Here is a 26,264-nt window from a genome sequence, read left to right as displayed (position 1 = left end):
GGCTGAAAACATAACATTAAATTGTACTCAGTGAAAGCCTTTCTGCAGGGGATAAGAGGAAATGGCCAAGGTATTCCACTTTCTGATGATTAAACTTGATAGTGAGGATAGCACCTGGAGACTAGGGGAAGGGATGGTTAACATGCCCATTATACTGCCTCCAACATCATATGTCTTATGAGAGCCTTTGGTCTGCTTTGGGTGACAGTTAACTCATGACTGAATTCTCAGAGGTTCCTGCAGTGCAGATAGTCTATGTTGTGTGCTAAAGTTAAAAACTTATAGTTAAGAAGGAAAAGTGGTTACTGAATTGAGAAAGTTTAAGAGAGAAACTTATATTCTTGCCCAGACAGAAGGTCAACTCGATTCATCTTCAGTTGTAGGAATAGGGTTACCTAAAAGTGGTGCCAATCTTTTTCAGAAAAAAAAAGAGCGTTTTATTTTGTAAGGCATTTCAAAGTGTATTTGGGATGAACCTTTGTGTTCAGTGATTCATTGCAGAGACAAGATGACTTCAGGATGAAACATATTTATGGCAAATGTTATCAAAAACTCTACTCTACTGGGAGTTACTAGGGGTCTTTCCATGGCCCTTGTAGGATGTTTGATTTTAAGCAAGTTATTTACATAAGTGATGGAGGAAATTAATCTAAATTCAGGTTTTATACTACTGATACAGAGCATTGAAGTAGAGTTGACAAGAAGGCAATGTCTTTGGAGTCAGAAAAATTTTGAATCCCGGCCCTAACTCCTTTGTTTTCTGACTGTATGCAATTGAATCTCTCTAAATTTCAGCTTTTTTAAAAATGAAAAATGCATACAGAATAGGGCTGAAGCATGAAATGAAGACTGATGTAAGGAATTTGCTCATATTCAACAATGACTATTTCCCATATCCCACATCTCATTTGGTGAGTACCAGTTAACTTGCTTCTTAAGACTAAGATAGTGGGGCTGAGAAACAAACTGCCATCACAGCTAGTTATACTGCTTGCCATTCAACAGAACCATTCCCTCTTCCCACTCTACTCCTCCACTACATTAGCTGTTCATTGGAAGGACTCATACAAATGCCTTATTTTTATCATATCATATCATATTTATTTTTATCTTATTTTATCATATGTGCTGAAATCATAGAAGAAGCCAGTGTTTCTCAAAGTGTGGATGCTAAATCAAACACCTAAAGATCACTGAGGGTGTTTGTCATATACCTTGTCACTAAGTTCATCCCAATGGTTTTAAATCTCTGGTTACTAGGAATGTGCATGTTTAAACAAACGCCCTAGAGTTTGGGAATATCTGTAGTCAGTTGTGAAATGTCTGAACTCCAACCCCAGGGAGTAAACTCCACAGAGAAACATCTTTAATAATCCTAATCTCCTCCCTGCCATTATAGTAACAACTACATTCCATAATAGCAGTGGGGTACATTACCAAGAAATAGGAAGATTATGCCTGCAAATGTCACCTTTAAGCTCAATGTGGAAGAATGTGTTTTTGAGACATTGCTCACCAATATACCTCATCTTAATACTCTTAAACAATACAATGTTAAGGGAGATGGGGTACCTGTGCCTTCCCCCTTGAATCTTGGGCCTGTTACTATAGCAGAAATAATTCTTTGTGATTTCTGAGGCTATCACAAAGGTATTATTGTTTCCACCATTTACTCATGGGATGACTGTCCCTGCAACTCAGCCACTACGTGACAAGGTAGCACTTGGGAAGGCCATCTATAGGTTCTCTGACAATAGCCCCAAGTAAAGTTCCAATGGACCATACATGAAAATGAAAGGGCTTTCATTTGTTTCCAGCCCCTTGTCTTCAAGCCACCCCAGATGACACTAAGTAAAAGGTATGAAGAAAATAAATTCCAGATTTATGAGCAAAATAAATGCCATCATTGTTTTAAGCCACTGCTAAGATTTGGAATAGTTTGTTATGCATCAATAGATAAAAGGGATAGCAAAATTTTTGGTGATTATTTTTATGAGTCCCCTCTAGCGATATTTTCTTTTTGTGGATATCTGATGTATTCTGATTTGTGATCAATTCATCCAATTGGTATCTGAAATTTCTACTATAAGTTTGAGATTTCATAAAGGCAGGATTGGGCAAATGACATTACATGGCACCATTGCAGTAAATATATAAAGGTGGCTAACTCTAAACACCACTCATGAAAGGAAACTGTTAAGTCATATAAAGCAAAAGGGAGTATGGGATTCAATCTCAGTAGCCAAATATTAGGGAAAATGATATTAAAGAGTTGAAAAAGGTAATACCTGAATAAAAATAAGAGAAATGCAGGATAAATTGGTGAGAACAGATAAAGAAAGAAAAACTGAATCCAGTTCGATCTGAGAGGCTCTCTTTTTAAGTCTCTTCCCCCCAAAAGTAAAGCATTATTCTAAGGCCTGGGAAAATCATAACTGGATCTGATATTCCCTTCCCTTCAGGATCTCACATTCCAGTGGAGAGATATATAGGCGTATGCATACATATTTCTAAGAGAGTTCATATTTATGAAGGTCATAATATAAGCATGAGAATAGGAAAGAAAGATTCATGCCAACAATGTAGATTGGTATCACAAACTTTAGGTGAAATTTGACAAGAAGACATTTTATAAAGAGGGACAAATATGCCACTGAAGGTAGTTCTAACTTGAAAAATAGAAGAAAGGCAAAAGGACATAGGTCATGCTTAAGGAACGTTTATTGTTAATTATGACCTGGAATGGGTTGACCAGTTAGTCAAAGAATTGTAGGAAAAGTTGAAGGTCTTTACTGACTTAAACAGATGTTTTTTGTTGTTGTTTGCTTTTTATGGAGAAGTCAAAAGTTTAGAAGGTGGATGAAGGGGCTAAAATTTGTTTTAATGATAATAACCAAGATAGTGGTACAAAGTATGGATTAGAAAGTGTTGAGGCAGAAAAACCTGTTAAGAAACTTTCGCAATAGTTAATAAGAACCTAAATTAGAACAGTGGCCACAGAGGAAATGCAAGGGATACAATAGATGGAAAAGATATTAAGAGAGGAGATCTGATGGAGTCTGATGATTGATGGCCAGTCAAGGTTCAGTTTGTGAGAAAGAGGGAATGGACAGATGATAATGATATCATTAACAGAAAGGTTTGATGATTGGCTGTCCTCATATGTTGGTGTATATGGGTGGATGGCCTGTGTGGTACCTCCCTCCCTAGCTTTTGAACTACTTCTACTATGTTATCATAGAAGTCGCTCAGTGAATATTTGCTGAATTTGATTTAAATGGTGAAGAAGGGGAAGGAAGAATGGCACTAGCATTTATGGAAAGACAGTGATATACCTGAAATTTATATGCTAGGAGCTTTACACATATATGAAATGCAGTCTTTTGAAAAATGCTTTGAAGAATGATTATCTCTATTTTATAGGTGGTGAAACTAAAGTACAAGCTGGCTATGTAGAGTTATATCTCTATTAAGTAGTTAGTAATTGGCAGAACTGGCAATGACATCCCTGTTTATCTGACTGCATGGATTATGTATTTGCTTCCCTAGCATTAAGACCTTTTTGCAAATGATCCATGGCTGGTCATTTTCCAACATCTGTTCCCTGTAGGCCCACACACATACAAATTGAATGTTAAAAGTTAAGAGTAACTTGGATCTAACAATCATCACTATCTCTCTAATCATTAACTTACCTATTGTGTTACCTCTTGGTGGGTGGTGCTAGGGCAGAGAAAGCATTTCATAGATTTCAGATCACTTCCATGTGCATTTGATTTTCGACCAAGCCTATAAAAGATTTCACTATCACTCTGAGAATTCATACACAGCGAAAGGCATACTAAATCTTACAAAATATATTAACCTAATGTTTGAGAAATTCAGAGACTCTCCGGGAGAATATACATCCAAAACAAGCTACTTGATAAATTAAATGAACTTTTCTATAGCAAAGGGTCACCCTTGTATTTGTGTGATTTTGTGTAAATAACAGAAAAATATGTGTTATTTTATAAACAACAAAAGGAAAAATAAAACACTAAAAACATATGACTTGGGTATTTAGAATTATAAATATAACTGTTCCTTCATAAAATATCATGCCTCAAAATATGGTAGGCATACATTTTGTGGACAGACAATTGGAAAGCAGGTTTTGAAGGAAGTGGAGAAAACAAAACAAAATTCAAGCAGATCACCAAAGTATAGTGCTACTCATTGTAGAAGATCATCCCACAATTAATCTCTTTCAAAAGACATATAAATGATTTTTTTCATGTAGATTTTGTACAAAACAGTGCATGTTTCATGTTTCTGGAATGCCTCTGTGTCCTGGACTAGTAGAAGGTATTATCTTTATGGCTTTCTCCGATCAGAAAAATTACAGAGAGCATTACAGACTGCTTACTTATTTAGTAAAAGCCGTCGTGTGCCTGGAAGGTGTAGACTTCAGCATATTCTAAATAGACTTAGAATGCAAGATAAATAACCCCCTCTGGGTAAAATCAGACGACCTATGTGCTGGGAAATGGGGCATAACAATTCAATATTGTTTTCTGATATCAGTCTTTACATTTCTTTATTGAAACTTCGACACTATTTTTTATAATCCAGTCAGTGATGACAATACATCAAAAATGTTTTCCCCTGAGGTGTATCTTTATATATAGGCACCGAGAGTCCAAAATCTTCCACACTAGTTCATAAAATACGTCTTATTTATGGATGGATTTATACAGGTCTATGAAAATTGTTTCTACAATAATGATCAGCTTAACACATTTTAGAACATATCATAATGAATATTTCTCTGAAAATATGTATTAACTACATGAACATTTAGAGATGCTTCAGTGTAATTTAGTATATTGTTATGCTTATAGTGTTTCACATCTATCATACTTTTCAAGCTTGATTCCTCGGATTTAAGGAATAATAGTGCCATTTTAATTTTTATTATTTGTTAAGAGTGATTTTGTCATTACACAACAAATAGGAAGATGTATGTAAAAGCTTAAGACAGGGGAAGACTATGAATGTGTTACTGCTTCTTTACAGGAAAGGTGGTTCTTGGTTTGAACAATCAAGCTACTGATTGATCCTTATCATCTGGGGCAAATATAAGATATTATTAGCATTTGTTTGGAAATATAAGAATACAAGATTACATTTTCATTAGCATAAAAAGTGATCGATTAAGCTCTTTGCATATTACAGGAAACTTCTCAATGACGTACAGGAACAGGCAGATTTCTGGAGAGGAAACTGACTTGGACAGGTCCACTATCTGGGTCAAAGTCAGACAAGCATAAGTGTCGGAACTGAGATGGGAATCCAGTATACCAAACATCCCTCTTCTAGTTTGCTTTACAGTGTTGAAACATTTTTTTGTTTGTTTTAAAATGTTGGGTCCTGGGGCGCCTGGGTGGCTTAGTCAGCTAAACATCTGACTTCGGCTCAGGGCATGATCTCATGGTCTGTGAGTTAGAGCCTCACATCAGGCTCTGTGCCGACAGTTCAGAATCTGGAGCCTGTGTCTCCCTTTCTCTCTGCCCCTCCCCCATTCACGCTCTGTCTCTCAAAAAATGAATAAAGGTTAAACACATTTTAAATGTTGGGTCTTTCCACAGGATAATGCAAATCTGTTGGCTTTAAGTCTATAATTATTTTGGGAAGGCTGATGCATCATTATACATTTTATGGTGTGTTTTCACTTATTCAGGCATTTTAATTACAGATCATATTACCTTTGCATCCAAAGTAACTCTATTTTCTTTTGAGAACATGAGGCTTACCATTGTGTAAGCACTATATTTTACTGCTTTAGGAAATATTAATGTTCTTAAGGGGATAATTTTTGCTGACTTTGGAATACATAAGAAAACTAGTGTCACATGTAAACCTAAAACTTATATGAATGATACCTAATTATTATTTACTAAAAAGTAGAAGTTGATAGCCTCTCCAATTTTACTAGATTTAGTTATTTGGGGATTCTAGGTCTTTAAAAAAATTAAAAAAAAAAAACAAAAGTAAATACATGAAGACATTTAATACTCCCAGAAAATAAGTTGATACAGTGGAAAGTATTAGTAATTTTTCTATCATTTTTTTTCCTGTGATCTAAATGTACATTGTGACTTCTTTAACATACTCATGGTAAACTATGAGGCACAGTTATTTTCAGTGTTTTTGATCTCATGGTGTTAGTCATGATACATGCTTCAAATTTTAGGGGAGCCTCGGAGGCTTAGTCAGTTAAGTGTCAGATTTGGTTTCAGGTCATTATCTTGTGGTTTGTGAGTTCGAGCCCCACGTCAGGCTCTGTCCTAACAGCTCAGATCCTGGAGCCTACTTTGGATTCTATGACTCATTCTCTCTGCCCGTCCCCCACTTATGCTCTGTCTCTCTCTGTGTCTCAAAAATAAATAAATGTAAAAAAAAGTTAAAATTTTAAATGTTGATTAAATAATGTTAAGGATCAAAGAAGTACAAAGAGCAGTGTAAGTATATATATATATATATATATGTATATATATATATAGTATATAATATACAGGACATATTATATGTCCTAAAGTACAGAGGAGAAGAATGGGTCTGCTTGGCAAGGACGGGCTGCCAAAAAGAAAAAAGAAAAAGAAAAAGGAAATCCAGATGAGCCAAGGTGAGCAAGCTCCATTTCTTCATCTGAATTTGCCAATTACATAAATAAGTACAAAGTAATGACAAGGAGTTAAGAGTCTCTTCATGGAAATAGTAGGACAAGAAAAAGGTAAAATCTTTATGATATACTAAAAATAAAATCAAGGAATGAATGAAATTTTTGTTATTTCTGTATTTAATAATGATCTAGAAGGACCTGTTTTTTATAATATTTTTAAGATAAAGAGATTTCCCTGGTTTTTCCTACATTTCTCCTTCCATTTCATGTTACGTCAAATAGTCGTTAATAGCGATAATTCAAATTCTGCAAATAATACAACTATTTACTTTTTTCTGTAAACTTTGTTGCATTTGAGGAGATCGGGCTTGCTCCAATTTCTTGCTCTTCATTGACAAACTGTCTTAAACTTTTTGTTTTCTCTGCAAAGGTCCATTTTAAAACCTGATCTTAGGTGGCTTTTCTACAACTTTTTCTTTTATGAGGTTTATCAAAACTTCTAGAAATATAACTTGGTACCTGAAGAACTCAATAAAGTCCCCAGGGCAGCATTTGTGGCAGATAAACTGTGTGTTTTACCTTGTTATTTGGATTAATTAAGATTATATTTAAAATAAATTTTACATAGTGACATGAAAAGAAACATAAATCAGTTTAGAATGAATGTACCTAATGATAATAAATGAAATATAATGCTACAGAAGCTTGCTGATCTGTAATAATGAAATCTACTTCAGGTTATTGTATTTTGTGCATTAGCAAGACAATGAAAAACACAGGATGTGAAATTAGAGATATCAAGTGTTCTGTATTTATTTTGAAGGGCTGTTGCACCTATTTCTAATACTTCAATGATGCATTAACAAATGCTTTGGTTAAATTTGGGAACTTTTCTCAATAACATTATCTATTTGGTATTCCATTTTTGCTGACAACTGGGTAAACTGCCAAGATCTTTCTGTGAAAATTATGAAGATTACCAGATTACTAGAAAGAGTTATTGAAGTTCCATAGCGGGTGTTATCTCTTCTTGATAAATTTCACATTGGACGCTGGTATTTTTCATGTGATATTTAGTGTGATAAGCAAATCAGCACTCTTCTCGGACTATCCTATTTATATGCAGCACCTCATAATGAAGGCAGTGAATGTATTAATTCAAAATGAAAAAATACATTTTTTTTCACATATGGGACCTCAACTTGAGTGAATATTGTTGCTTTAATTGAGCATGCTTGGAAGGAATTGCTATATTTGAGTTAAATAATCAATCTATATAAACTTTGTGTTTTAAAAAACTATTGGCCTTCACTCTCAAACATTGTTGCCCACTATTACATAGCTCTGTTTATTTTCTCCATCACACATATGTTTACTTCTATCTCCCCGTTTCTGATTCAAGGCCACATGGGCATGAGCCTTCCAGGTTTGATCTCTTGCCTTAGATCTTGCATGATGTAGTGTCTGAGATATAAAAACACTTAAAGACCATCTGTCAAATTAAAGGACAGGGTCAGGCCAGCAAACTCAGCAACACACAGTTCACTATAAAACTGGATCTTGCATTTGCATGTGTTATTAGAACTGGGTCTCCATGTGATGGAGAGTTTGTTCTCTGTGAGATTGTGTTGAGAAAGCCCTAAACCCCTTTGCTGGCACATAGCAGGCCCTGAAATTACCTGTAGGAATGTACAGGTCTTTGTATATGCAACTATAAGGTTTAAAGAAAAAAAAAAAAAGGTATTTAAAAGGGAAAAGTTTTATTTTTATCACCTCTTAGCAAACATTCCCTCATCCACACAATCAAGTTAAAAGTATTAGCAAGTGTGGGCTTATGGGTGGCTCAGTTGGTTAAGTGTCTGACTCCTGGTCTCAGCTCAGGTCATGATCTCGTGGCTTGTGGATTTGAGCCCTGAATCAAGCTCTGCCACTGACAGTGTGGAGCTTGCTTGGGATTGCCTTTCCCCTCCCCCTCTCTGCTCCTCCCCCACTTGTGTGTGTACTCTCTCTCTCTCAAAATAAATAAATAAAAACTTAGAATAAAAATAAAGTATGAACAAATGGTAGAGCTTTGCCTTGTGGGGACAAAGCTACAACAGAAGAGCTGAATTTGCCAAACTATAGGCCACTGGTTAGATTCAGACCATAAACTAAGGATGTTTTTGAGATACATAGTTTTTTATTTATTGATTTTGAGAAAGAGTACACACACACGTGATCAGGGGAGAGGCAGAGAGAGAGGGAGAGAGAGAAAATCCCAAGAAGTCTCCCCACTGTCAGTTCAGAGCCCACTGTGGGGCTGGAACCCATGAATCCCAATGTCATGACCTGAACTGAAATCAAGAGTTGACCCTAACTGAGCCCTTAAGATTTTCTTTAAAAATAAAGGAAAAGCAGAATACACCATGTAGACTGTATGTGACACACAAAGCCTGAAATATGTACCATGTTTCCCTTTCTGACCACTAGGCTAGAGTATAGCTACTTTTTATAATACCCATCATCCCATTAAATGATGCCATTTAACATCCAAAGTTAAATGACTGTCAGTAATAATGCATGTTAGTATTTTATAAATAGTTACATACTATGAAATTAATTATAATCTTAAGTATTTTTATATGTGTTCGTTCATTGAGTTTCACTTTTTTAGTTTGGATTGGTCTTGAATTCTTAATTCTGGTGGTGAGAATAAGAGTCATGAATCAGCATGAAAACTGTGACATATTTCTTTCCCATTTAAATCAATATTAGAAACAATGTATCTCTCTAGCTTCATTGTAAACAAGAAAAATGTTATTGCATGTATCATTTGTTTCAGTTGATTTTTCTTTCTTTAAAAATCAATGTTTATCACAGAAAGATGTATTATACAAATATTCTAAATGCCATTAAAAACAAGAGGATATTAATAAAACAAGTAGATGAGAGAACAAGAGGAAGGGAGATGACAACATGTGATTGGTATTTTTGGTTTAATTTACAACTCATCTTATAATAGGAGACTTTCATAGAGCATAAATTTAACTAGTTTCCTATAGATTTCCAGAAATGCTGACCAAATGTCTTTGAGCCCTGGAAAACTTCCATTTCAAGAAAATACACTTTTCGTCTTGTCAACTTGAAGGGTTGATTCTACCACACCAATATATCTTGCTGTATGTATTTCCATGAAAAGAAATAGTAGGTCTGTCCCTTCCAGGTCTAGTTCAAACCAGATTTTAAAGGCCGTTTAGATGCCCAAGTATCACTTAATATATAATGATCAGCGTATATGAAAAGTGGGAGCATTTGAATACACAGTTCATAGTATTTCTTTATTGCAGAACCTTTGTCAGAAGCTATAGATGTTTAGCTCTACAGGGGTTTGGCAGGCCTGGCCGTTTATATAAAAAATGGAGAATAGCCAAGCTAGAAGAGTTCTGGAAGCACACTAGCCTCATGAGACTTGTTGTTTAGTTAAGCAGGCTTTTCTCAATCCTGAAGACCTCATATTTGCATTACTAATGGCCCATTTTTAAGGGCATTGGCATTTTAGGTGGATTAAATGACAATTAATGTTTTTCCCTATTTCAGCTGTATAAAATGACCCAGACTAAGTAAAGACCACACCTGTTTTTTCCCCATATCAGTTTCAAAGTGTTTATATGTGACTGATATTTAAAAGGCAAATGTGTGACTGGAATAGGAATCTAATAAAAGTGTTCCCAGCCTTGGATTCCTATCCCTGGCACTTACTAGCTATGTACTCTGAGCAGGGCACTTAACCATTTTTAGTATCACTTTCCTAATCTTTGGACTCATTATCATGGCACTTACTTCATGGTGTATTAGTTAAGTAGGATAAACATTTACCGCAGGCACATACTATAAGTGAGGAACTCTTCCAGGAGTCTATTGTGAGCAGAACAAATCCATGACTATGCGCAACTGAGGTTACCACGCTTAACCATTAATAAACAGATGTAAAATATGAGCAACACAGTAAGATTTTTCCACTGTTAGACTTGTTATGCTCACTTTTTCCTACCTTTCTGTCTTCTATCCTAGGTGGATTATCTCTGTGATAGCAGGGTCTCTCCATCTGTCTCAACTTTGTCTTCAATAAGTAACTATTAAACTAAATAGATTGGTTTGTCTTTAAATCTATGTGGCAACTTGATTGTGATGAATCGTCATTCTTTGATTTTAGTCAATTGTTCTACTGTGTGTGTGTGTGCGTGCACACACACACACAAATGCTATCTTTGGGAAAGGTCTAAAATTGTACCAGTTCTTGAGCCCTAAAATACAGAGGACAATGTGACAACCTGTAGAGTTTAAGTCAATTTTCAGGGACATAAATAGTCACTGCTGTTTTCATGTCTCTTGAAATTTTTGCTGATTACTTGAACAATTCCAGAACAAAATACTTCCTTCCCCCATTCAGAAGGGCTGAAATCCCAGGGTTTTTTTTTTGCCTCTCTTTCTCAGACAACCCTCCCGCACTCCAGGCCTGCTCCACAGAGACTTGGCATCTGACTTTGAAGAGTTTTTCCAGATCTCATGATCTCCACAAACATTGAATCAAACTAACCTCAACTTCATCCTCACATCTGATCTCCTTCTTGCTGTCTGTCTCAATTAATTTCATAACTGTTCCTACTTAATTTGGAAAGTTACCTAATTTGGAAAGAAAACTAGAAAACATCCAATACCTCCTTTTTCTTTGCTACCACATTTATTCAGTGTCTTCCCTAAGAAGAATGCTTGAAATAAGCTTTAGAATGTTTCAACCACCACCACCACCACAATGCCCAAAATGCTAGAGGTTGTCTCTTTACTACTTAAAAATATTCTACATATTCCTCAGGAATACCTGAATGGCTTAGTTGGTTAAGCCTCTGACTCTTGATTTTGGCTCAGGTCATTATCTCATGGTTGTGAGATCAAGCTCCTTGTGGGCTCCATGCTGATCATGGAGCCTGCTTCTCTCTCTTCCTCTCCCTCTGTCCCTCTGCCTCCCCGACCCCTTACAGTGGTCAACATAGACTTCACAGTGTGACTTTAGCTTACCCTTAAAGTATTATTTCATATCACTGTCTCCCTGTGATCTCACCTACATTTCATTCTCAGGCTCACCATAGATTCTTACTTCCTCAGTTTGGATCCCTTCCCTCCATAGCTTTTTCTAGTTGGTCTCCTTTCCCTCTTCCCTGAGAACTCAGCTCAGTACTTTCTTCAACTCTCATATTTGCCTACAGTACTCTTGCTCTCAACTTGTCTACTTTTTCTCTGCATCTGTAGCATTTCATCCATCAGTTTTGTACCTAATTCATATTTATTTTGCTCATGTTTCCTCACTAGCCAGATGCAGTTAAAGACTTGATAACATGTCTTTATCACTATCTGTGTTCACTACTCTATAGCCTGATATATTTTCAGATAGTTGTGGGGAGTCCTACCACGCTCTTAGGAAAATCTATGTGAAGTAGGATATTATATTTGAAATATATGATAGTTAGCATATCATGTGTTCACTTTATATTCTCATATTCAGCTTCAAACTGCACTTCTGGATTCCTCTTCAAAAACCCTAAGTCCTGAGAGCTTCTAGGTTCTCTTATACTGAAAAAGAGAGATGTTTTCCAAGATTAGCCCAAGAGATCCCAGAAAATATGAAGGTGTGCTACACAGTCACACTTCAATTAATTTTTCAAAAGGTATTTGGATTTAGGTCTAACTTTAATTCACCTATTACTTTTTCATTCAACACTTAAGAGTTTATTCCAATCTCAGTTCCTGGATATGTTTTCATATAAAATACAAAAATGACACAGCTTCTCAACTCTTCACAATAGATGGCATAGAGAAAGTAGTTAAAATGATAGTGATTTAAATATATATATTGATTTAGTGCCCTATTTATTATATATTTTTTAAGTTTTCCTAGATTAAGGTGAATGATCTTCATTACCAAGGGGCAAAACAACTATGACAGATATATTATGGCCCAATAAATAAATACATAAAAGTAAAGAAGTTCTTACAGACTTTGTGTGGGCCATCTCCAAATTCAGGTAAGTTAGATTCTACTTGTTAAACAAGTATTTAATGATCATTTACTAGATACTGAACTGGACACAGATATCTAAAAATAAAGAATGCATAACACTTACTTCTGAATAATTAACTTAGGCCAGAATCCAGGCCTCCTGGACTCTAACCAAGAACTTTCCAATCCTTCTGAATTATATTATGGCTAACCCACATCTTATGAGTTATCTACTCCTTTGCATCAAAGTTCTGAACAATTCCTTGAATCATAAATCTCTAAAGTTTCTAAAACAATTTGTAGATATCATACAGTTTGTAGCTACCACATATAGTTTGGGAGAAATCATGAGAAAAGGAGGGTTCCCATAAGATGAAAAGTGATCAAGAATTATCTCATTAAAGTAAAAGTGGATAGAAATATGAATTACAGAGAATGCAGTCTATAAGATTAATATTGACTTTGGTGAGAATCTAGAGCAGAGGATAAAGGTGTCTGTGATGCCTTAGAACAACATATGTAATTGGTAGAAATAGGCACAGGTGCATTAGGAACAAGAGATGTTCTCCTTTTTTGGTTGTATCTTATAGATTTTCATATTCAGAAGTAGGTGACTTATAGTGTGGTGCTAATTTGGAGAAAACTTACTCATGAATCAAATAACTCATGGTTATTCTATTCAATAACTGAAGAAAATACTTATGAGAGGAATGTTTTTTAAAGAGTCCTGAAGTGTTCAAAAGTTATTTGAAGAGTTTCAAGTGGAAATTAATAAAATGTAGGGTTTTAAAAATATTGATGAGTTGATAGCATGTTTTTCACATTTTAGATGACACAAAAGTGGGAAATATGTCAAATATAGTTGATGATAAAATAAAGATGTAAACTGATCCCATTAGACTAAAGTAAGACCTTATAGATAATTGTGAATGTATGCATTTAAGTTAAAAAACCAATTCCATGAGCCTTTAATAAGAGAAATTTGACAAAACATCAGTTACAGTGAAAATGACTTACGTTTCTCACTGATCCCAATAAAATGATGCAGTTGCTAAGAACTTTAACATAATGTCATGATGATATGAGTGGGGGGGGGCACTTTTCCTTTCTTGCCTTCTAGGTTCTTTGGCTGGTCTAATAATTAAATTGGCAGAAGACAGATTAATAGGAGAAAAACAAATTTAATTTCATATATTCAAGAACACATAGAAATATGAGACTCAAATATGAAAGCAGGCAGCTTTTGTATCTTTTAGACAAAGAAACCATAAATTTTATGAAAAAATTGACAAGACAAAGGAGTTTGGGTTTCAGGTAGTAAATTAGTAAAGAAGTAACAAGTTTTATTTATACAGGCTTCTTGGCCCCTGATTCCCTATTTCTGGTGATAAGAATGTCCCTGCTTCTCCTGGTACAATGTGGATACCTTTCACATGGGAGATTCATTTCCTGCTTTCCTGGGGGACAAGGAAGCTCAGAGCATCCTTCTTGCATTGACTGCTTCTCAAGTAACTTTAAGTCAAAATAATCAATATACCAAAATAGTATATGTTGAGCAACCCACCCTGAACCCCATCAGTGAACACTGGGATCAGGGTCACATGTAGGAGTTGTTTGGCTAACTCTTATAGGCCCAGTGAAATTCCAGGATATTGTGTGTAGTTGTGGTAACATTTCAGAAGGGCATTATCAAATTGGAGTTGTGGAGGAACTAGAAAGGAAATTAATCAATCAATTTTCTGGTAATAGAATCAGTTTTAAAAACAACTATTTTTAAACAATATAATTATGGGGTGCCTGGATGGCTCAGTTGGTTAAGCAAGCGACTCTTGATTTTGGCTGAGGTCATGATCTCACCGTTCATGATTTCAAGTTCCACTTTGGGCTAACACTGATAGTAGTGGGGTTCTCTTTCTCTCCCTCTCTCTGCCCCTCCCCTGCTTCCACAGTGCCCATGCTCTCTCTCTGTCTTTCTCTCAAAATAGATAAAAAGACATTTTTAGAAAACAATATAATTATGTTGTTATTTAAAACACTATAGTGTTATAAAAGGGAAAATACTCCAAATACTAATTTTAATGTAATGTTTAAGATAAACATTTAACCTGAGATCTGAAATGTGAAATTGCAGAATGAATGATTCAATTACTTATACTATAACAATTTTAAGAGGAGTTGGAGTTTTTAAAAATCTGTGCATCCCGTTGTTAAGTCTTTTGCTTAAAGGAAGTCACCAAATTAATATACTTTTTTCCTATTAATTAATTTATTTGTTTGCTTGCTTGCTTTTCTTTGTTTCCTTTCTGGTTTTGTTTTTGCTTTTAATATAGACAGTTTTCCCCTCATGCATTTCCAAATTAACTATACCAGAAAATAAGTGTTTGCAACATTATTACTATTTGTAGAAAACAGAAATTTACTTCCACAACTGCTACAAATTAATCAAGCAATAAGTAGTCAAATAAACCTTTTATTGTCCTTATTATTTTGTTGCCATAGGCACTGAATGCTATCATGTAACAGTCACAGTATAAGCACATAATATAAAAAAGGTTTCCCTTTGAGTGTTATGTACATAAAACTTTCAATGTTAATTTTTCTTACTTTTATACACAGGTATAAAAAGTTTATGTGTGTGTGCATATATATATTACATACTATATACTGTATTACATATATGCACACACATACATGTATGTATAATGTAGTATGTATAATATATAATATAGTACGTATAATATATATTATTGAGCTAATGTTAAAAATATTAAAGTTTCAAAAATAAAAATTTCAAAAAATGATTAAAGTATAAGATAGATATGAAATACCCAATGGGGGAAATTAATACATAGAGACACAGTAGCTCAAGATGAGAGTTTGAATTTTAATGAGTGCAGTTTTCATGATTTAAGACAATAGATTTCAGGAATTTTAAGCTTTAATGATCCTTAACGATTTTTGAAGATAGTTCTAAACCATACAAGTGTAAATAAGTTTAAGATTAACAAACTTTCTATTTTCAATTGAAATTCCAACGTTTTTAAGAACCAAAGGGAAAACCAATCTGCTTGTAATTAAGAGAAACAATCTGAAGGGCTTTTGAGAGGTTATTTTGTCTTCCAGACATCAACAAATTCTGACACCAGCTGGGGGTCATACAGTTCAATCCAGTTCTGACCTTAACTAGTCTGACCCCACAGGCTTAAGGACTTCGTCCTATAAGACTACCTTCATATCAGACACCAGTTACAAATGTCAGATCCCCAGGTTACCCCCACTTCTACCTGACTTGGCTACAAAGTTAGGGTTTCTATAACCCTCCCCCTTTTCAGGTTTGATAATTTGCTCAATGGCTCTAAATGTTCAGGAAAACCTTTAACTTACATTTATCCATTTATTAAAAGGATACAGATCAACAGCCAGATGAAGAAGTGAGGTATGGATGGGTCTCAAGTGCAGGAGCTTCTCTCTTTCTGCATTGGGGTTTACCACCCTTCTGCCATGTGGATGCATTCACCTGCCCAGAAATCCCCTGAAGCTAACTGTTTAGGGGTTTTTATAGAGGCTTCATTGTGTAGGCAGAATTGCTGAATTGACCATTAATGATCATCTTAGTCTATCTGTACTGCTGTAACAAATTACCATAGACTGCATGGCTTAAACAACCAACATTTATTTCTCACAGTTCTAGAGGCTGAGAGGACTAAGATTCAAGGTGTCAGCATTATGGTGTCCAGTGAAACACTGCTTCCTGGTTTGCAGATAACTACCTTCTTGCTATATTCTCACATGGTGAGAGCAAGAGAGAGAAAGCAAGTCCTCTAGTGTCTCTTTTTATAAGAACACTACTCCCATTGATGAGGATTCCACCCTCATGACCTAATTACCTCCCAAAAGCTTACCTACTAATACTTAGAGGATTTCGACATATGAATTTGAGGGGGACACAAACATTCAGTCTATAACGCTGATTAACTCAATCTCTGGTCCCTTGCCTCTCCCTAGAGGTTGAGGTTTAGGGCTGAAAGTTCCAAGCTTCTAATCAAGGCTTTGTCTTTCTGGTGACTAGTCCGCATGCCATTAATCTCTTCATTAGAATAAAAAGGATCCTATCACCCTTATTGCTCAGGAAATTCCCAGGGTTCTGGAAACAGGGACAAAGACCAAATATCTTTGTATGATATCACAGTTTAATTTTTTTTAGAAAATGTTCTTTTTTTAAAAGTTTATTTTTTATTTTGAGAGAGAGAGTGAGCATGTGAGCGAAGGAGGGGCAGAGAGGGAGAGAGAGAATCCCAAGCAGGCTCCATGCTGTTGGCACGGACCCAGACATGCGGCTCTTATCTCAGGAACCGTGGGATCATGACCTGAGTTGAAATCAAGAGTCACACACTTGACCAACGGGGCCACCCTGGTGCCCCCCAAAATGTTTTTTCTTTTCAAGTTAAATGTCTGTGCCTTACATAAAGATAGATAAACAAATCTGCATTGTTTATTGAAAGACAATATATTTTATGCCTCAACTTCTAAAAGATTTTAAAATAATTGTGGAAAGTAAAAGATACTGTCAAAGAATTTATTATGAATCACCACTTAGATAAAAAATAAAATTTAACATTTTCAATGAAACCAACATCATCAGATGTGTGACGGTGGAATCTTTAAGTCATTTATCCAGAAACCTAATAGGAGCAGTTTCTTTAATAGCAGTTTCCCTGAGGTCTGCAAGATGGCAGTATTCTTTTTTGGAAAATCATTATTTTGGAGATGAATTCTAATAATAACAATATGAAATCTCAGTGTATGTTAGTTACTGTGTTAACTGCTTTACATAGGTTCTCTCACTTAATTGTTGTGACACTTCTATGAGAATCTTACTGGGAAAACTGATATTTAGAGTCCAATTAATTTGCTCATGGCCATAGATAGTAAGTGGTGAAACTAGAAATAAGAGTCCAGATCAGTAATTTTAATTCACTGTCCTTAAAAATGCACACCATTGCCCACTATAATGAACACGGTTCCATCATAAAGTTTTAATACAAGGTGCTAATAGTGACACAACTAGTAACAAAATAATAAAAAATAGATTGAATTTTGGGGACGTTGAAACATTTTGTTAAGGACATTACACTAATTGAAGACAAGAATATCCTGCCTTACTAAAACGTTGCTTCAACTCTTTACTTAATAACGTATTTTACAGAGCTATAATATATTCCAAGAAAGATATTCATTCTCATTTAATCTGAATAACAACACTAATTGAACTATATTCTAGTCAATGTAACCAAGAAAGTAATTTTTAAAAAATGCTATGGACCCAATATTGATTAGGTTAAAAGTACAATGGTATATAGGTAAGAATAAATTATTTCTTTCTTAAGCAGAAATGTATAGTGCACAGTCCATTGAGTTTATATATTTATAGAGTTGCTGGAGATTTTTTGGTTAAGTGGTCCATAAAGAATAGAGGTGATTGTGGCTAATATGACTACCTTTTAAAAGTTTATTTATTTATTTTGAGAGAGAGTCTGTGGGGAGGGGCAGAGAGAGATAGGGAGGGAGAGAATCCAAAGTAAGCTTTGAGAAGTGAGCACAGAGCCTGACGTAGGGTTTGAACTCACAAACTGAGATCATTACCTGAGCTGTAATTGAAAGTCTGTTGCTTCACCAACTGAGCCACCCAGGTGCCCCCAGTGTGACTACCTTTTACAAAAGAGGTGAGACTCTGAAAATCCAACTGAGTAGAGACCTGTACTAACAAGCTGGCATGTAAGTCTTGATTGTGATTGTCTCACTCTTTTCCATTATCTCTGTTGCTAATGATTAGTCTTTTCTGGAAATATGAGAAGAGTAGGAATTCATTTTCTCTTTGCTATCTTTGGAAAGTATGATGAACATCCATATGTTTAGATGTGGAGGAAGAATTTTGCATTATTAATGCTTTTCACACTGTCTGTGGCACACAAGTTCCAAAGATACACAGCTACTTTAACAAGTGTCATTCTGAATCTGGAATGTTTTATTGCCTTTAGTTAGGAGTAGCCGCCCTGAAAGTTCACTTTGAAGTAAAACCATTTCTGGCTGATACATTCAGAAAATACTAGGTATTGCTTTACACATTTTGTTTTCTCATGAAAGCCATAGATGTAATATGTATCTTTGCTTTTTGTATTTTAATCCTATAAATTCTACATATTGATTAAGATTTTATCTGTGATGAGAGGAGATATGGAATTTTTGGAACAATCGTCCATGTTTCAGGAAGCAACAGCATCCTATATTCTGCCAAAAATGTTACTAGCTTTTTCCTTTTTCTAATCATAAAAGTAGTACAAACAGTGTAAAACTCACAAAAGAAAGACAGTTTATTTAAAAATCACCCATAATCTCATACATCAAGAATGCTAGTGCAGTCAGTTCTGTTAAAACATGACATGTTCCCTCTCTCTCTTTTATTAATGTTTGTTTATTTTTGAGAGACATAGACAGACAGAGCACAAGCAGGGAAGGGCAGAGAGAGAGGGAGACACAGAATCAGAAGCAGGCTCCAGGCTTTGAGCTGTCAGCACAGAGTCCAACCTGGGGCTCTAACCTATGGACCATGAGATCATGACCTGAGCCAAAGTCAGACCCTCAACCAACTGAGCTACCCAGGTGCCCCAACACATACTCTTAAAACTCATAATGCTATAATAAGTAACCTAGTTAAGAGGAAACATATACATTTATAGAAAAGGATCTCAAATACCAACTTCCAGTTATCCTTGCCTCTCTCCACTCTCACAGAAGCCTGATCCTCAAATTGCCTTTCTAGTAAATGGGTATTATTCCCAATCATTTGCTCTCAGTCACTGTTCATTCTCCCCATACTATTTTTTCCCCACAATCATAACTTACATATTTGGATCTTTGCTTGTGAAGGTTACACACGGATGTAGGATCAACATGATATAACATCTCAGTATGTTAATTGTATCTCAAAGATTTGGGGGAAGTTTATGTCTAAAATATAAACGATCTCAGCTCATTTTTCTAGTCAACCAACTAGACTTTTTTCAATCATGTGAAAAAATTCAACTGTGAAATTATGTAACAGAAGAGGTCCAACTCTGTTGATTTTATAAGGGAAGTTTACTGGAATTATTAATTTCATTGGACAGAGACCTCTTCTGTGTGCAAGTGTGAGCATGCATAACTTTTTCCATGCTTTGTGTATGTGTTTTTACTTAAAGCAGGCAGTATTGAGTCCAATGTGTTTACAATATCAGATAACTCAAATAAGCTTCTAATCTAATTCTTTCTCTTCATTAAATTTTTCCTTTAGTAAAGACAAGAATGAATTTTTATGGGACTATTATTTTTTTTTAATATGTGTTACTTTTAAATGCTTACATTTTTATCTGATTCAAAAAACATTGTTGAAGGGCACCTGAGGGCTTAGTCAGTTAAGCACCCAACTCCTTTTTTTTTTTTTTTAATATTTATATTTATTTCTGAGAGAGAGACAGCATGAGCAGGGGAGGGTCAGAGAGAGAGAGAGGGAGACACAGAATCCAAAGCAGGATCCAGGCTCTGAGCTAGCTGTCAGCACAGAGCCCTACACAGGGCTCGAACCCAGGAACTGTGAGATCATGACCTGAGCCGAAGTTGGACGCTCAACCGACTGAGCCACCCAGGCACCCCATAAGCACCCAACTCCCGATTTCCACTCAGGTCATGATCTCATAGTTCATGAGATCAAGCCCCATGTCTGGTTCCGAGCGCTGACAGCGAGGGGCCTGATTGCGATTCTCTACACTTCTCTCTCCATCCCCGCCCCCAAAATAAAGAAACATTAAAAAAAAAAAACCTTCAAACCTTGTTCACTGAAATAAGCATTCCTCAGAATGTTCTTTTCCTTAACGTCTGTGGACGTCATATAGTTCATTTTTGTGAGCCTACAAAAATATCCAATGGCACTGAACTGTATTGGCATTTTCCTTTGCTTTATTCAGCTTGGCTCTGTAACATTTACTTTGTCAATTACAGTCGTCTTAGTATTCACAGCCAATTCTATCACTGTGTGACTTTAATTGTATTTTGCTAAATTAAAGAGGCATTATAAAGTTGTTACCCTTTGATTTTTCAGTTTAATTTCATTTTTCTTTAATCTTTGGAGCACACTAGATTATCAATTAGCATAATAAAACAGTCAGTGTGGAATTTAGTAACTATATTGAATATTCTATAAAGTAGACTAGTTTGTATAACACGAATGTATGCAAGGAGCAGTAAAATGCTTATTATTCTATTACTACACCTTAACCGTATCCCCATATGTGTCTTAAACTTAGTGTATTGGACGATTACACAGGAAAGCATTGTTAATGGGTGAATAATATTAATGTTGTGCACTTTAGTCAGATATTTTATCGAAAGACCTTAAAGTGCTCCACATATAACAATTAATCAAGTCTTACCACCTTACTCTAAACAAGGTATTATTATCTGCAATTATAATTTAGATAAACTATAGTTATAGTTAAGAAAGATGAAAGATTAAGTGACTTGTCAAAGATCACATATTAGTTCAGTACCAGAGCAGGATAACTCGGATTCCTGACTGCCACTATTAGCATTAAGCACAACCACTGTGCACTTTATCCAATGAGCATTGCACCACTCTTTTGAAATCATTTACTATATGCTAACTTATTAAGAAGTTGAAGGGAACATGAATATAATGGCATCAGATCATGTATTCACACCCAGTGCCAAATTTGGAAGGAAGTATGTATGCAGTTTTCTGAAAGATGGGGAAACATTAAACACCTATGTTAGCATCACTTTTTTTCATTAAAAAAATGTTACATGGCCTTTAAAATGGTGTTGTGCTGTTTCTTGTGACTGTAAATGTGAGAACGGAAAATTGACAGTGGTTTCCACCAGTCACGGAAGCAGGGCTGTTACTAAAAAAGACGTTTTGGGATGAGATCTTTTCACAAGGCTATTGCACGGATGCCTTTGCAACAAAGGACCCTGTTGATTTCTTTTATGATCTTTCTTTATAATTTGAAGGAATGGCAGGACTTGTAAATCTTTTGCTTGTCTTGTCTTTCTTTTTATTTCTCTATATTTACTATAAATGATTTTTTTTCCTGGCAAGGGTAGTTTTATTTAGTTGAGGTCTTCTGATACTAACTCTTCATTCTGTGCCGAAGATCCCTTCCAACGTCCATTTAGCGAGAATCACTGGGAACGATTTGTGCAATTGATTGGTGACATTGAGCACAGAATTGATGCTTCATTGTTTCGGAAGCCCTTCCTAGAGGAGACAGAATTGTCAAACAAAATGCAGGATAGTATTTCATCTGGGTGACATTGGATATCACAATTTCTAGAACTCAGCTTCTGAAAATCCTGCTTATTTTCTCTCTGTTTTTTGACACCAAGCAGTGCCTAACTCCCCTGAATACTAGAGTGTTTTATATTTGTATTCATGGTAGCTGTGCACAAAAACTACCGCAGATAATTTAGGTAATTGGCAAACCACAGGGGCACTTAGTCTGCTCACCTGCCTATTTTAGGTTGGCTCATCATCACCCTAATTGGCAGTGGGTAGTTACTGGTCCATTTGCCACGTATTATGACAAAAGATGCTAATGGGCCCCGGCAGTGGTGTGTTGTACCTTTGCCCCGCTTCTGGCACGCAGAAAGCAATCCCACTGTTTTTGCATAACAAATAACATGGCTGGACATTTTTCCTACATCAAAAAGAGGGTTTTTTTTTTTCTTTTTTCAAATGACAACTTCCCCTGGCAAAGGCCTACTCTCAGAATTGACATGTATCCTTTCTACCAGCGACCACATAGTACATTGTCCCCAAAAACAAGAGTACATCAGTCAAGGTAGGTTTTCATCATTTTCACCACTCTTTTATTATCAGAACTCCTCTGAAGCTTGAAATTGAAATCTGTTTCTTTCTTGACATTTTTCTCTATATTGGGCATGTAATTATGGGCCCAAACGAAGTTCAAGAGGAATGGATCAACAAAGCCCACAGCTAAGTACACTAAACTTTGATCTTGAAGGAAAATATGAATTCCAAGGTAGATTTGGACAGCTGTGCTATGAATGCCACAATGAGCAAATGTGGAATCAGAAGAAATATCCCATGGTTAACTGACATTTTTTTTTACATAAATGCAAGGAACGTAAAAACAGAAAGTCAGCTCTCTAAGCATAGTGTAGTAGTTCTTAGCATTTTAAAGAGAAGAACTCATTTTTAAAATAATGAAAAAGTAGTCAGATGATAATAATTGTAATTCTACCACTTATTGATTAAGAATGCATTATTTATTATCAATTAAATAATTGGAAGAAAATGTTTATTTTATTAGTTTTACCAGCAACCATGTATAGAGGAAAAAACATTCCAAAGACTGTGGTTTGTGTCAATATACAGATTGGCAGACCCGTTATAATGCCCTGTGGCACATGTTTTGAAAATCACTGATGTCAGGTTTACAGGGAAAGACCTAGTTTATTTAGTTTAGGGTTGTAGTCAAATTGTGGTGATACACATTCATCAGGCTAAGGGGATGGGTTGATAATATTATGACATTGTGTGAGATGTATTCAGAGTTGTGCTTACATTAATTCAGTAACAATTAGCCTAGAACTCAGGAAAAAGAATTAATGTTTATTGATTAGGATACTATTAAATTATCCTTTATTTCTAACTATTCGAATTAAAGTTACCTGTAGTTATTAACATGAGTTGGTAAGCTAAATTTTTAAATAATGTGCTCAAATTTTAGACATTATGAAATGGATTCAGAGCAAAGACTACAGGCTCTAGCAACATTATCATGCAATGACATTAGTAATTAAAGGTTTTTTTTAAAAGCTTACACATTAGGAATGCATGAATTATGCTCTTGTCTACAATTCTATTTTAATCAATTTTCCTTTCCCCGGACATTGTCTTCTGCTTGATTATTCTCTGGGAGATACCCGAGCACATTTGTATTTATCTTTTGCGTCTGAAGATGTTGCTGCTGATGGGGATTGTAGCCCATTAGTGTTTGAGTGAGAGATGAATGAGGGATGTGGCCAACAGCTTTTTCTTCTCTGGTAGTGGTTACTTTTATTCATGTCTAAAGCTAAAACTTCAGGAAACTTTACTACTTCAGTTGGAAATGGTCTGTGACTAGTCTGCAAATCTCTATCAAAGATCACTGGTAATAGTCATATCTTGAGGCTTGTCTGCCACATGGCTTTCCTGTCATTTTTATGAATGCTGCATTATCAGCTATATTGTTCCTTGGGGTCTTAAGTATTTCATCAAAACACTTTGCTGATGGTTATCTCACATCAGCCTATCTGGGGGTTCTTACCAGCCGTCTCTGTTCATGTCACAACTGGTATATCTGTGCTAGATTAACTCCATTCCAGGGCTTCAGGATGGATGGGTCCTGGATCAAGGCTTCTCAACCTTGCCATGATTGCAGTTTGGAATAGACAATACTTTGTTGTGGAGGATTGCCCTGAGCGTGGTAGGATGTGTGGCCTCTGCCCACTAGATGTCAGTAACACCTGGGTTTTGACAACCAAAATGTCACTAGATGTTGCCAATGTGCCCTTGGGATAAAATTGTCTCTAGTTGAGAAACTCTGCCCTAGACTGTCATGTGATGCTCCATATGGCCCATGCATAATAACGAAGAAGATATAAAGAAAGTGCATATGATAATGATAATAGGCCAAAATCATTTAATCAGAGATAAAATAGGACAGTGCTGGGCCATCAGTGAAATAACTCTACAGCCTTAGGATGCACTCTGGAGCCACTCCTGTCCAGAGGGCTATGTCAGAAAACCAAAACTTTGATAACTTTTATGTCCCTCTAATTGCTCTGCTTGACCAGAAGTGCAATATAGGGGCTCCTGGGTGATCAGTCGGTTGAACGTCCGACTTCGGCTCAGGTCATGATCTCATGGTTCGTGAGTTCGAGTCCCATGTCAGGCTCTGTGCTGACAGCTAGCTCAGAGCCTGGAGCCTGTTTCAGATTCTGTGTCTCCCTCTCTCTCTGACCCTCCCCTGCTCACGCTGCCTCTCTCTCTCTCTCTTTTTCAGAAATTAATAAAACATTTAAAAAAAGTTTTTTAATGCAATATATTCAGTCAGCCAATCCCCAAACACCAAGACAATCCTGGTCCTTTTCATCCTGAACAAGGTTGACTATGTGATACAATATCTATTTTCTATTAGATACTTCTATTAGATATTTCCTATTAGATCCAATAGATGTTTTGTGAGCCAATCGGGATATTTTCTACTTTTCTCTCCACTGTCCTTTATTTTTTATATTATATATTTTTATATTTTAAAGCTTCCTGCCTTGCACCCTATTTTGCTGTCCTCCAAAAAGAGATCATTTGCTTGATGAAGTGTTAAAGAGAGTTGGTTTGTATCATTAAACTGTCTTTAATCATTTTTAAAGACCATTTTACAGACCTGAAGTTTGGAGAGGACCACAGTGTCACCTTGTCACTACACAGTATCATTCCTTGAAAGGAATAACAAATGGATAAATAAATAATAAAGATATGTATGGGGGGGGGTGGAAGAAGGAGAGAGAGAGAGAGATTTTGTCAGTATGTTCCCCCTGTAGAGAAATGTACTTAAGCCATGTTTGGGAATGTTTGGTGCTAATCTGTAAAGTCATATAGAAGTAAATTGCCTGTTCTATGGACTTGAAATTGAAAGGGATTTGTAAATGTTATCACATTGATTTTTTTTAGCAGAGTTTGACCTTAGTAGGCGTATAGAAATAAACTATATTTCTTTTTTCCCTTTTTTTGTCTTTTGGGTAAAAAAAAAAAGCTTGACCTAGTTGAAATAGAAAACTATTGTTACATGAGTATAATGGGTTTCTGGTAGACCTTAGGAGGAAATTGGAATCAGGAGCCAAAAAGCTGTTTGGAGTCCTTCCATATTTGTGCATGTACTCATTTAACAGATATTTATTGACCTCTTCTGTGCCAGGGTTATACCAGCCTCTGAGTACACAGTAATAGGCAAGATACACAATGTCTCTTTCCTCACTCCCTATATTCCTACTTCAGTCTTTGCTCTGTGTTGCTGAAGATGAGTTTTATATGCTTCTCAGTGCATAGGCAGAAAATAAATTCCTCTCATAGCCCACACATTTTGCTTGTCTTCTGTATTAGAAGCCACTCCCAACTGAAAATATAGTCTTTCTTGCCAACAGATTTAAGAGGAAGGGACTAGCCAAGTTGGGTTGACTGCCCACACTAGAAGTATCAGTATGGTCAGGAGATAGCGTCTCAGGGGACAAATATATCTACTGAGAGCTTTCCCCCATGATCACACGAATGGGGGAAGAAAGCTTCCCAGGGGAGGAGGCTGTGAAGATCATCCTCTAAATATCCTGCACCCTAACTTGGAGTGAACTGCTGGTAATAAAATACAAAATGTGCATAGCATAAGAAAATAAGAGGAAATTGGTTCCAGGTCATAGGTGGACCAGTGTGTGTCACTGTTCAGTGACAACTCA

The sequence above is a fragment of the Hyaena hyaena genome, unplaced genomic scaffold, assembly GCF_003009895.1.
Source record: "Hyaena hyaena isolate Hyena2069 unplaced genomic scaffold, ASM300989v1 scaffold_66, whole genome shotgun sequence".
Taxonomy (NCBI): Eukaryota; Metazoa; Chordata; class Mammalia; order Carnivora; family Hyaenidae; genus Hyaena; species Hyaena hyaena.
This window is presented reverse-complemented; position numbering follows the sequence as displayed.